This window comes from Carassius carassius, chromosome 46, assembly GCF_963082965.1.
Source record: "Carassius carassius chromosome 46, fCarCar2.1, whole genome shotgun sequence".
Classification (NCBI taxonomy): Eukaryota; Metazoa; Chordata; class Actinopteri; order Cypriniformes; family Cyprinidae; genus Carassius; species Carassius carassius.
In genome coordinates this window covers 4996354-5006513 of record NC_081800.1, presented here as the reverse complement: position 1 = coordinate 5006513, position 10160 = coordinate 4996354, and the positions used below count along the sequence as shown (strand labels likewise).

Below are 10160 nucleotides of genomic sequence, written 5' to 3'. Positions count from 1 at the left end.
CGTGTTCTATATTATTACAGCCTAATCAAATATCGCGAATTCGAAATGCACTCTATTTCCGGACAGCATTAGTCTGAGGATCTGTAATAGCGAGCTGTGTGTGTGTTGTCAGTGAGCGGAGGGCGTGTGTAAGAGATCCACACACACACACACAGACGTGAGCGGGTGTGTGTGGCCCGGTCTGTGTCTTTGTCGCCGGTAAGGGGAAGGCGTGGTGAGTGAGTCTGATCACAGAAGCCACTGATGAGGGAACGAAGCAGATGCGAGGACACATCCGACAGCGAGAGAGTGAACCGAGCGGAAACGCCCTTTAGACAGAGGTGAGATTTATGCGCTCGTGCATTAATCAAATGAATCTCTTTTATTTCTCGTTTTCGTCTGTTATTCGGCTTTGACAACAGGCTGCACCGGAGCACGTGAAAGACGACAGATTAAAGGGACGATGTTCAGGCTTTTTTCTCTTTTTTTATTCTTCCCTTCTTCTGATTGAATAGGGTTTGTGTAAGCTCATATGCAGTATTCAGCAAAACGACGATGGGATAGGCTATATGATTTTTATTTTTAGTTATTTATTTATTTTTCTATGAGGGGAAATAGAAAGGTGGAACCTGTATTTAACCGTTCATTTCAGCGTTGATAAGAAAATATTAATTTATTAATTTAATATGGTCACTATGTCTTGTTGAAGCATCTTTACATTACAAGGCAGTTCACTGGGGTTTATTACCAGTGTGGCTAGTTCTTCTCTAGTTATCTGTTTCTGAACACACACAGTATCACAGACATAGTGGTCTGTGAAATTAATACCTCTCTGATGAGGAAACAAGAAATTGCATGAGATTTCCAAATGTCATTAAGTAAATATTGCATATATCGCCTAAGCAGATTTGTATTGGTTACTACTTGTGCTAAGCTACAGTGTTAAGTTATATAAAATTACAATGAAACTGTAGTAATTGTCAAGTCCTTTTTATAATTCTGTTCAAGAACACAATAATGCTAGAAGCAAGCTTAGTCATTTTTATGATAAAATTGTTCTTTTTCCAACCCAAAATAGAAATACATGCCTGTGATGACATTTGTGCAAAATGATATTATGTTGCTTCTTGCACGTTTTGTGACACTTTCAAAGTGAAATGTTCATTAAAGTGGCACTAAAAGCGTGTTAAGTTTCAACAGATGATCATGAATCTGACAAGTTTTTAATATATTGGTTGTTGCATGTATCGCAGAATGCTAAAAGGTTAAATCTCTTTAGCAATTTAAAATACCATACTACCTAAACCCAGCCCTACTCTAAACTCAATGAATAATGTTAACAAAAGTAAACATGAGATGAAAAGGCATTTGCTGAAGCAACCATGGTATTTAAGCGTTTGAGCTCTTTTTATCGTGACCTATGTTTAACAGGGCTCGCGCTCCAGTACTTCACACCTCAAGTGTACAGCGCTGTACCAGGTGCGCTACCGAGCAAGTTTACTATGTCAAAAAACCCATAGATAATGAACTGATTATCTGATGCAAGTCAATATATTCATTTACAAATTATGCACTATAAAGGGGTTTTGAGGTCATAAAATATTATGTGTAAGGAACCACCAAAAAGATGTGTTTATAAAATCGATAATCTGCCCTTTAAGCATAATTTGTGTGAAAATGATTGAAACTTGTTGGTGTTTTACTGCCTCTAGTGTTCATTTCCCCTGTAAACTGCAGTGAATTGTAAATACAGGATATGTGCATTTCTGGAGTTTAGGTAGAGTCCTGTTTTTTCAATGAGCTAGTGTTGTCATTTTTGGGTGACCTGTTCCTTTTTAGAATCTAATATAATAACCTTTGTCTTGTCTTGTTATTTCTAAGGTCAGTGTACAGTAGCTGTGTACAGTCTATATAGTTTCTTTACCTTTCTCTATTTAACCCTGCTGAAAAATACAGTATATGCTGGTTAGGTATGTTTTGATGCTGGGATGCTGGTTTATGTTGGTCCTTTACTGGTTTGAGCTGGTCCTTTGCTGGTTTATGTTGGTCCTTTGCTGGTTTATGTTGGTCCTTTGCTGGTTTATGTTGGTCCTTTGCTGGTTTATGCTGGCCCTTGCTGGTTTATGCTGGTCCTTTGCTGGTTTATGCTGGTCCTTTGCTGGTTTATGCTGGTCCTTTGCTGGTTTGAGCTGGTCCTTTGCTGGTTTATGTTGGTCCTTTGCTGGTTTATGCTGGTCTTTTGCTGGACCTTTGCTGGTTTATGCTGGTCTTTTGCTGGTCCTTTGCTGGTTTATGCTGGTCCTTTGCTGGTTTGAGCTGGTCCTTTGATGGTTTATGTTGGTCCTTTGCTGGTTTATGCTGGTCTTTTGCTGGTTTATGCTGGTCCTTTGCTGGTTTATGCTGGTCCTTTGCTGGTCTTTTGCTGGTCCTTTGCTGGTTTATGCTGGTCCTTTGCTGGTTTATGCTGGTCTTTTGCTGGTCCTTTGCTGGTTTATGCTGGTCCTTTGCTGGTTTATGCTGGTCTTTTGCTGGTCCTTTGCTGGTTTATGCTGGTCTTTTGCTGGTCCTTTGCTGGTTTACGCTGGTCTTTTGCCAGCATATGACCAACATAAACCAGAATCCTAGCGTCAAAACATACCTAACCAGCATTTGCTGTTTTTTTCAAAAGGGTATCTAAGTTTTTTGTTGATTTAGCTTCAGAATTTTGAGGTAATTTGGGGAGCAGACGGGGCACACATGTTTACAGGACACTAGCTCATTCATATTCGAAGTCTTACCTGAAAGTAAAATAAGGTCAGGCTGCTGGAGGAATATTTGCACCACTGCATTTGCATGCCATGGTGTTGGTGCTCTAAAAACGGGCGATACTTTCTAAAAGCATATGAAATCATGCTGTTATGATTTTTAAAGTATGTTTCAAATTCCCAAAATCATTGACTGGAAAATTAGCAGCTGCACCAATAGCACTGCACAAACCTAATGAGACATACATTTACATTGACACATTTGGCAGATGCTTTTATTAAAGTACAGTGATTTGGATATACTGTGAGTGCAACCTGATGTCACCAATAGTTTATGTCGGTTTTCATGTAACAGAATGGTTTTCAATTTAAAGCCATTTTAAAAATTGTTAGCTTTTAGGAGTACACTAGCCATTTATGGCCTCAAATTTGGACATGAACAATAATGGGATCTATAAAAATTCCCATTCGTACATTATTTCTGTATGCCCTTCACCTGTTTTTATAGCGTTTTTGTTTTCCTCATATCTCTCAGGGAAAGTCTCTTTGACGTGTAGTTTGTCAGTCTTCTAAACAGGAACTGGTAGTTAAAGAAGAGTCTTTGGATGTGGAAATAAGCTGCAAGCATCTTTTCTGTGAGAAGCCACTACAGGAATGAATGTTAGGAAGCCCTGTCACAAACAGACCGCAACTAATTTTAAACACTAAATTAGGGAAGGTACTGTAGAGCTCATTGTTTCTGTGCTGGGTTGCCCCTGAAGCAACAGCAAGTCAGTGGAAGTGACAGTGTTTTTTTTCTGTGACTGTACATTATCACATCCTTTTCACTAGTAGCATATCTTCCTTTAAAGTGTTTACATTTCGCGCTGTGCTTTTAAGTATACATTTAGTTAAGAGTAGATGACCTGGTGTCTGAGCTGATTTTTAGTTCTGTGTCATTTCTCCTTTCTATCTGATGAGAGCTTCTTGAAACTCTACTTCTCTCGGCTCAGCTGGACGTGTGCGTTTCATAGCTGCAGGTACAGAGTCTGCACTCACAGAGGCTCATGATAGTCATAAGGATTTTCACAAAGCCCTAAGAAATATCAGTCATATTTCACTCTAAAATCAAAAGAGAAAGTTATATTTTCCAACAAAGGACCATGAATGGAACCACTGACCTATAGATGAGAAGACCGCCATTATTTACACATTTAAATTTTAGAAAAAATGTTGGTTCTTTACCATCAGTCTGTTGACCCAGTTCACAAATTTGATTTAATTTGAATTATGTTTATTTATTATTTTTTTCATTCAAGTTTTGGATGACATGAACTATCCTTTAAAAGTTTGGGTCTTTTTAAGTTTTAAAATTTTAAGTCTTATATCATTAATTAAATTAAAAAAATGCAATTTAAAATAACTGTTTTCTATTTGAATAGATTTAAAAATATAATTCCTGATATCGTTACTCCAGCCTCAGTGACACATGATCCTTCAGAAATGATTCTGATGTACTAATTTGATGCTCGAGAAACATTTATTATTAATATCAATGTTGAAAATAGTTCTGCTGCTTCATATTTTTGTTATTTGATGAATAGATAGTTCAGTAGAACAGGTTTTATTAATAAATATATATATATATATATATATATAAAATTATCTTTACTGTCTTTTTTATCGATTTAATGTGCTCTTGATGAATATTAATAATAATTGTTAAAGAATAAAATATGACAACATTGTAACAATATTTATTTGACTTTTTATGCCAATTTTAATAAATAATAAAATATTAAGATCGAATAAAGGAATAATAGCATAACATTTCTTTATTACAGTAATACGATTTTTTTGCATTACAGTAATTATAATTTAGTTGCAAATGTTCTTAATTAGTACGCATATAGTCCAAAACAAACAAATGAACTCTAAAGATTGTAAAATAGGCTTCATTTTCTTTATGCAAAATGTTCTTTCTTTATGTGTTTGTTTTATTTTATTTTCATGATAATCAGTATTTCACAGAGCCTAAAACCAGTTCCAAACCCAAAGCATTTAGTTCCCAGTTCCCATGTGGATAATCTCACACCTGTGGGAGACCTCAGAAGAAAAGTGTAGTGTTTGGAAGAAACATCCGATAATCGGATCAGCATTTGGATTTAAATCGTTGTTGTAGTGCCACTGGCCTTCAGAATCCAGAATAAACCCTGTTTCTAGCAGCTTCTGTTTAGACTATGAACCGCAGGTGGATTTACTGACGTCCCTGAGGTTTGCAAACATACCTAATCTCTTGCCCGAGCAGCTGGCAGACAACCAGCTCTAATCACCATAGGATATGAGCTGCCGGCAGCACAGTGTGTGTGTGTGTGTGTCTGGGGCTTGATCCTATGCTGTGATACCAACCTCTATTGTTGAGAGAAACTAGAGACAGTGGTCTAGCCTCCCGTATCTGTATGATGACCAGTACAGTGGAGCATTACACCGGCTGAGGATCTCACCGCTAGTGTCTGCTGAGTCTTACTGAGACTCAATATAAAGAATTCATGTCCTTATTAAAATAAATATATCAGCATCTTATGGGGATGTTAAATGAATCTGGCGAGCAGCTTGCTTTCTTCTGCCTTGTAAAATGCACTTCAATGCTCTGTTTTATTATAATTTATAACTGTGTTATCAGCTGCTGTCTAATGCAGCATCAGAATTGTTATTAAACTTCATAAGTGACTGATACTCTCTAGTAGCAATTCGCTTAAATATTCACTGTAACTTTTTATATAAATATTGTTTGACTTGGACTTTGCAAGCCTATCCCAATTTTTGGCTAATAAAATTATCTCTAGAATGAGAATTTTCCTCACCTTAATGCTAATAGCATTAGAAAACATAATTAGCATTATCAAGAAGTTAATACGTTTTTTTTCCCTATTTTATTTTTTTATTTTTTTATCTTTGAAATACTTTTACAGGTTTGTTAATATTTTAAATGTAGTTTTATTTCTATTTTCTTTCATTTTAATTAGACATTAGTATGTTTCTTATGTCTTTTAGTCATATTAGTTTTCATTCACTTTTTTTTTATTAGTTTTAGTTCATTTGGTTTTATTTATCTTAGTACTTGGTTAAACTAAACCAAAATGTGAAACATTGCCTTGGTTTATTTTACATGAAGTGAAATGAAATCAGTGTTCAGTTTAGTCTCTGTGTGTGTGTGTGTGTTTGTGTATGTGTGTGTGTGTGTATATATATATATATACACACACACACATACACAATATATACACATACACTGAAACAGATATATATATGGTGTTTCAATACTGTATGCCAAAACAAGAAAGAACACAGTTCATCAAGCCAATCATGAGGTGTATAACTCACATGCATGCACAAATACATAATAATAAACAATAATTGTTTTCAAAAGAGTCTGCAGTCAGCATGTTGCAAAGCTAAGAGTGAAAGCTCTTTAATGAGCTCTGTTTTTACTAGATACTTTAAGCACTTCATGAAATACACAGTGTTTGTAATCGACATTCTTCTCAGGTCCTGAGTGATTTATTTCATTGATCGTGAACACTGCAGCACTGCCTTAGAATGGGGATACAAGTGGACTATCTTGGTTTTTGGACAACCTGATCTCATGAGTATTTGTTTTAATATAAATCTGAATATGAATCCAAACATTTGTAGGTGAAACATCACCATGAAAGCGCCAACCTAAATCTAACACTAGAGATTATAAAAAAGCATACAAATAAGTTTGTAAATATTTGCAGCTGATTCCATCATAAAATGCTTAGAAATTGTCATTAAAATCTATTTATTAGATTTATTGTAAATGCAACCAGCATATATAAAGGCGATACGAAAAACAACAATATAATGCTGTAAAATGCATTAGCAGTACAAGCGTACATGTTGATCCACCAGTCACAGGTTTCACAGATGAAGCAGCAGTGCTGCTGTCTTTATTCCCCAATAATGGCACCATGGCCCATTGGAGTAATGAAATATTAACCATTCAAGCTCAAAGAGCCTTGATTGAGCCTCTTAACCCCTAAACAGCCTCTCAGTGGACGTCATAACGCACCACAACACCAGCAGTGTCCAGTTTACCAGAAATAAACCAGCTCAGAGCAGTGGCTCCGTCTCAACATACTGTCTAATGAGCTGACTCGATGTCTACCGCCTGCATGGACAGATGTCTCCATCCACAGCAAAAAGTGATTTAAAAAGGGCAGGATGCACAATTATCGGGATAGGTCTTGGTATTTAAATCTCTTAGATTTTTGTCTGCCTGTACCAAAATCGCTGCCAGGATTTTATGGTGTGGGTGGTTTGCAATTGTTTACTGGTGCACCATCAAGCCTTTATGATATTTTGGTGTAAAGAGGCTCAGGTCCCTCCTTCATTTAATGGCAATTAATGTGCAGTTTTGTTTCTAAAACATTACATTCAGTTCGTAAACAATGTATTCTTACCAGTGCTCACTATATGAGGCACATAATCTTTCTACCTATGTGTGTTTCAGTTCAGCATCTGCAAAATGCTGCACATGTGCACAGATCGGCTGTCAGCACAGGTTACAGATTGGTACACAGCTGGTTACAGTGGTTTCTGCTGCAGTCCACTTCCTCTATCAGATCTCTGCATGATGCTGCTGTGGAGCAGTTCCCCTCCGATACGAGCCCAGCATCAACATGGGATCACTACTCAAAATAAACCGCTTACTAACACTGAAGCCTTAGCATACTCATTTCAGTTTAACCCATGATAAACTCCACCAAAGTGTCTCACTTTCTATGGTTATTAATTCATACATTAACAAATGAATGAAATAGATTCTGAAGCTTCATATACTATGATCAGTTTGTTATAATGGTAGAAACTGTTAATGTTTTCATAGTTTAAGGTTATTTTTTGTATAATTTGAGTTTTCTATTTTTATTATTATTATTATGTTTTAATTACAACATAATAGTATGCATTTATAGACAGTTATCAGTTATTGGCCATAATTATTTCCAAGAATTTAAATATCAATACATGTCAGTCATTGATAATTAAGTGAAATAGATTTACTTTAAAGTGCTTAAATTGATACAATAAAAACTGAAATTAAAATAAATTATATATATATAATATCCAACTCTGATTTGAGGGTCAGAGGTCATGATCGAGCACTTGAAGAAACCAAAGGAGTGTTAAAATCGGACTATAGAGAGAAAGAGAGAGTGCCACACACACACACACACACACACACACACACACACACACACACACTATGAACCATAAGAATTCAACAGAAAGGCAGCTCTGTTCAAGAGATTTTCTTCAGAATTGGTTTTGCGGTAAACATGAGGTGCACAAGCACTTGATTGTTTGAGAGTGTGTCCTGAGTGAGTGAGCATGTTTACAGGGATGTAGACTGACAGGAAGACATTGTATTGGTCAGAGTCAGACAGAGACAGAGACTTGATAACATCACAACGTGTGTCTGTGCCGCGAGTTCAAGACCTGGGAAAAAACATCCGTGAAAAGATGAACTGAGGGTCAGGTGTATTTTTAAAATAAAGGAACCGAATGTTTTTCATTACACTCACTTCCATTAGTGATTCAGCCAGAAACAGCGTTATTTTAGTTTTACCTTAACTAGATACTAGTTCAGTTTTATTAATGTTTTCGGTTAGTTAGTTTATATTTTCTGTATTAATATTAATAACGGTTTTACTCATTTTGTTTGTGTTTATTTATATATATATATTATGCCAACATTTTTATTTCAGTTTTAGATTTAAGTAATTTTAATATGCTAAATACATTTAATAAGTTAAACTAAACGAAAGCTGACATAAAATAAGTTATGTAATGGCAGATGTTTAAGAAATGCACAAAAGTTATTTTGTTTAAATGGTGCTTTAAATAATAACACCAATCTAATTTAAATGTAATATTAATCGATAAATAAAAACAAACAAAACAATGTTATTTTTGGTAACATTAAAAGCATTATTTTCGCTTAGTGTATAGTAAAAGTAGTAAAACAATAATGTATTTATTAATGAGCTGTAATCATTAATCAGAGTCAAAGTTAAATGTTGTTTCTTTGAAATGTATTTATTTCTATGTATATTATATATATTTTTTCTATTCCCATCCGTATTCACCGATCTAGTAATTAGTAATTGCTTTGTATTTATTTAATAGCTTTCTATGTAATTCTTTTAAATCTTGAGTACTACTGCATGTTGATTTACATAACATTTACAGTCATATTAAAGATACATGATGCAAAAAAACAAAACAAAAAAAATTAATTTTTGGGCAGTGGAACTGATAATGTTAGATATGCATTTAGCCTTGATCTTTAGACCGATTCGAATTAAAGAAATGTATGTTCAGAGCATCAGAAGAGCATGTTCAGAGTGTGTCTCTGCTCGAATCCGCACAGACCGTGACTCAAGTGCTGTTCAATTATTCATCACATGTAAACAGAGATAAACTGAACACTGACTGGGACGGGGTTTGATAAAGACTCCCGCTTGAGTTCACTCACACATGATATCTAACAGAGATGCGTCTGTGTGCTGGCAGATTGCTGGATTCCTTCTGAATGCAGTTTCTACCAGAACGAGTCTTGCGGTGCGGAGATGAATTTTCTGGGTGTTTTATCTGTTTGGTCGTGGTGAGGCGTAACAGCGTAATTCAAGCCATTACGAATGTGGAAACACATTCAGTGTGGCTTCTCGTGCAAACATGGGTGTGCCATAGTCATTTCATACTGTTTGTCAAGTGCTCCTCATGTGGCAATATCCTAGAGATTTATGTTAATGGGGGACATACTAGTGAAGAAAGTCCTTGATTTACTGAAGCATGTGTTATGGTGCCATGTTTCATACTGTATCATTTGCTCGGATTTTTATGCAAATGTTTAAAGTGAGGTACCTGAGGTATCTCACACCTTACTGAATGTGCACTTCAAATCTTAAAAAGCTTATTTAAAAAGTACTTGCAGATAATATAATATTGAAATAAAAGGTCACTTAAATGAATTAAAGACAGACACTCATTACACTTTCTTAACACACTTAATTACACTTTGTAATGTTTTTTTTAAAAAGAGTACTGTTTTCATTTAATTGCAGTTAACAAGTGTCTGAATATATTACATTTTGTTAGGGATGCACCGATATGAACATTTTGGCCGATACGATAATGATAATTCTTTATATATGAAAGCCGATAACCGATATTCTGGCCGATAAATCTAAATCCAATATGTTATATCATTTTTTTTTTTTTGCCTGATTACAAAAAAAATCTCACCGTTTAAAGCCATTAAACACTTCAACATAAATCAAACATAAAGCTGCCTTACAAATTGATAAAATGATGCAAACAAGTCCCTAGACAGCACTACTACTAAACAATCTAAAATCATGTGCCATGGAT

At 35.3% G+C, this 10160-nt stretch overlaps 1 protein-coding gene across 1 annotated transcript in view; it reads left to right on the top strand.

Moving 5' to 3' along the window:
• Positions 1-10160, top strand: part of LOC132129434 (FERM domain-containing protein 4B-like) — a 53965-nt gene continuing 43805 nt past the window's right edge. The window contains exon 1 of the mRNA XM_059541035.1: positions 1-320. The gene's annotated coding sequence lies outside the window, so the exon portion shown is untranslated. The remainder of the gene's footprint in view (positions 321-10160) is intronic.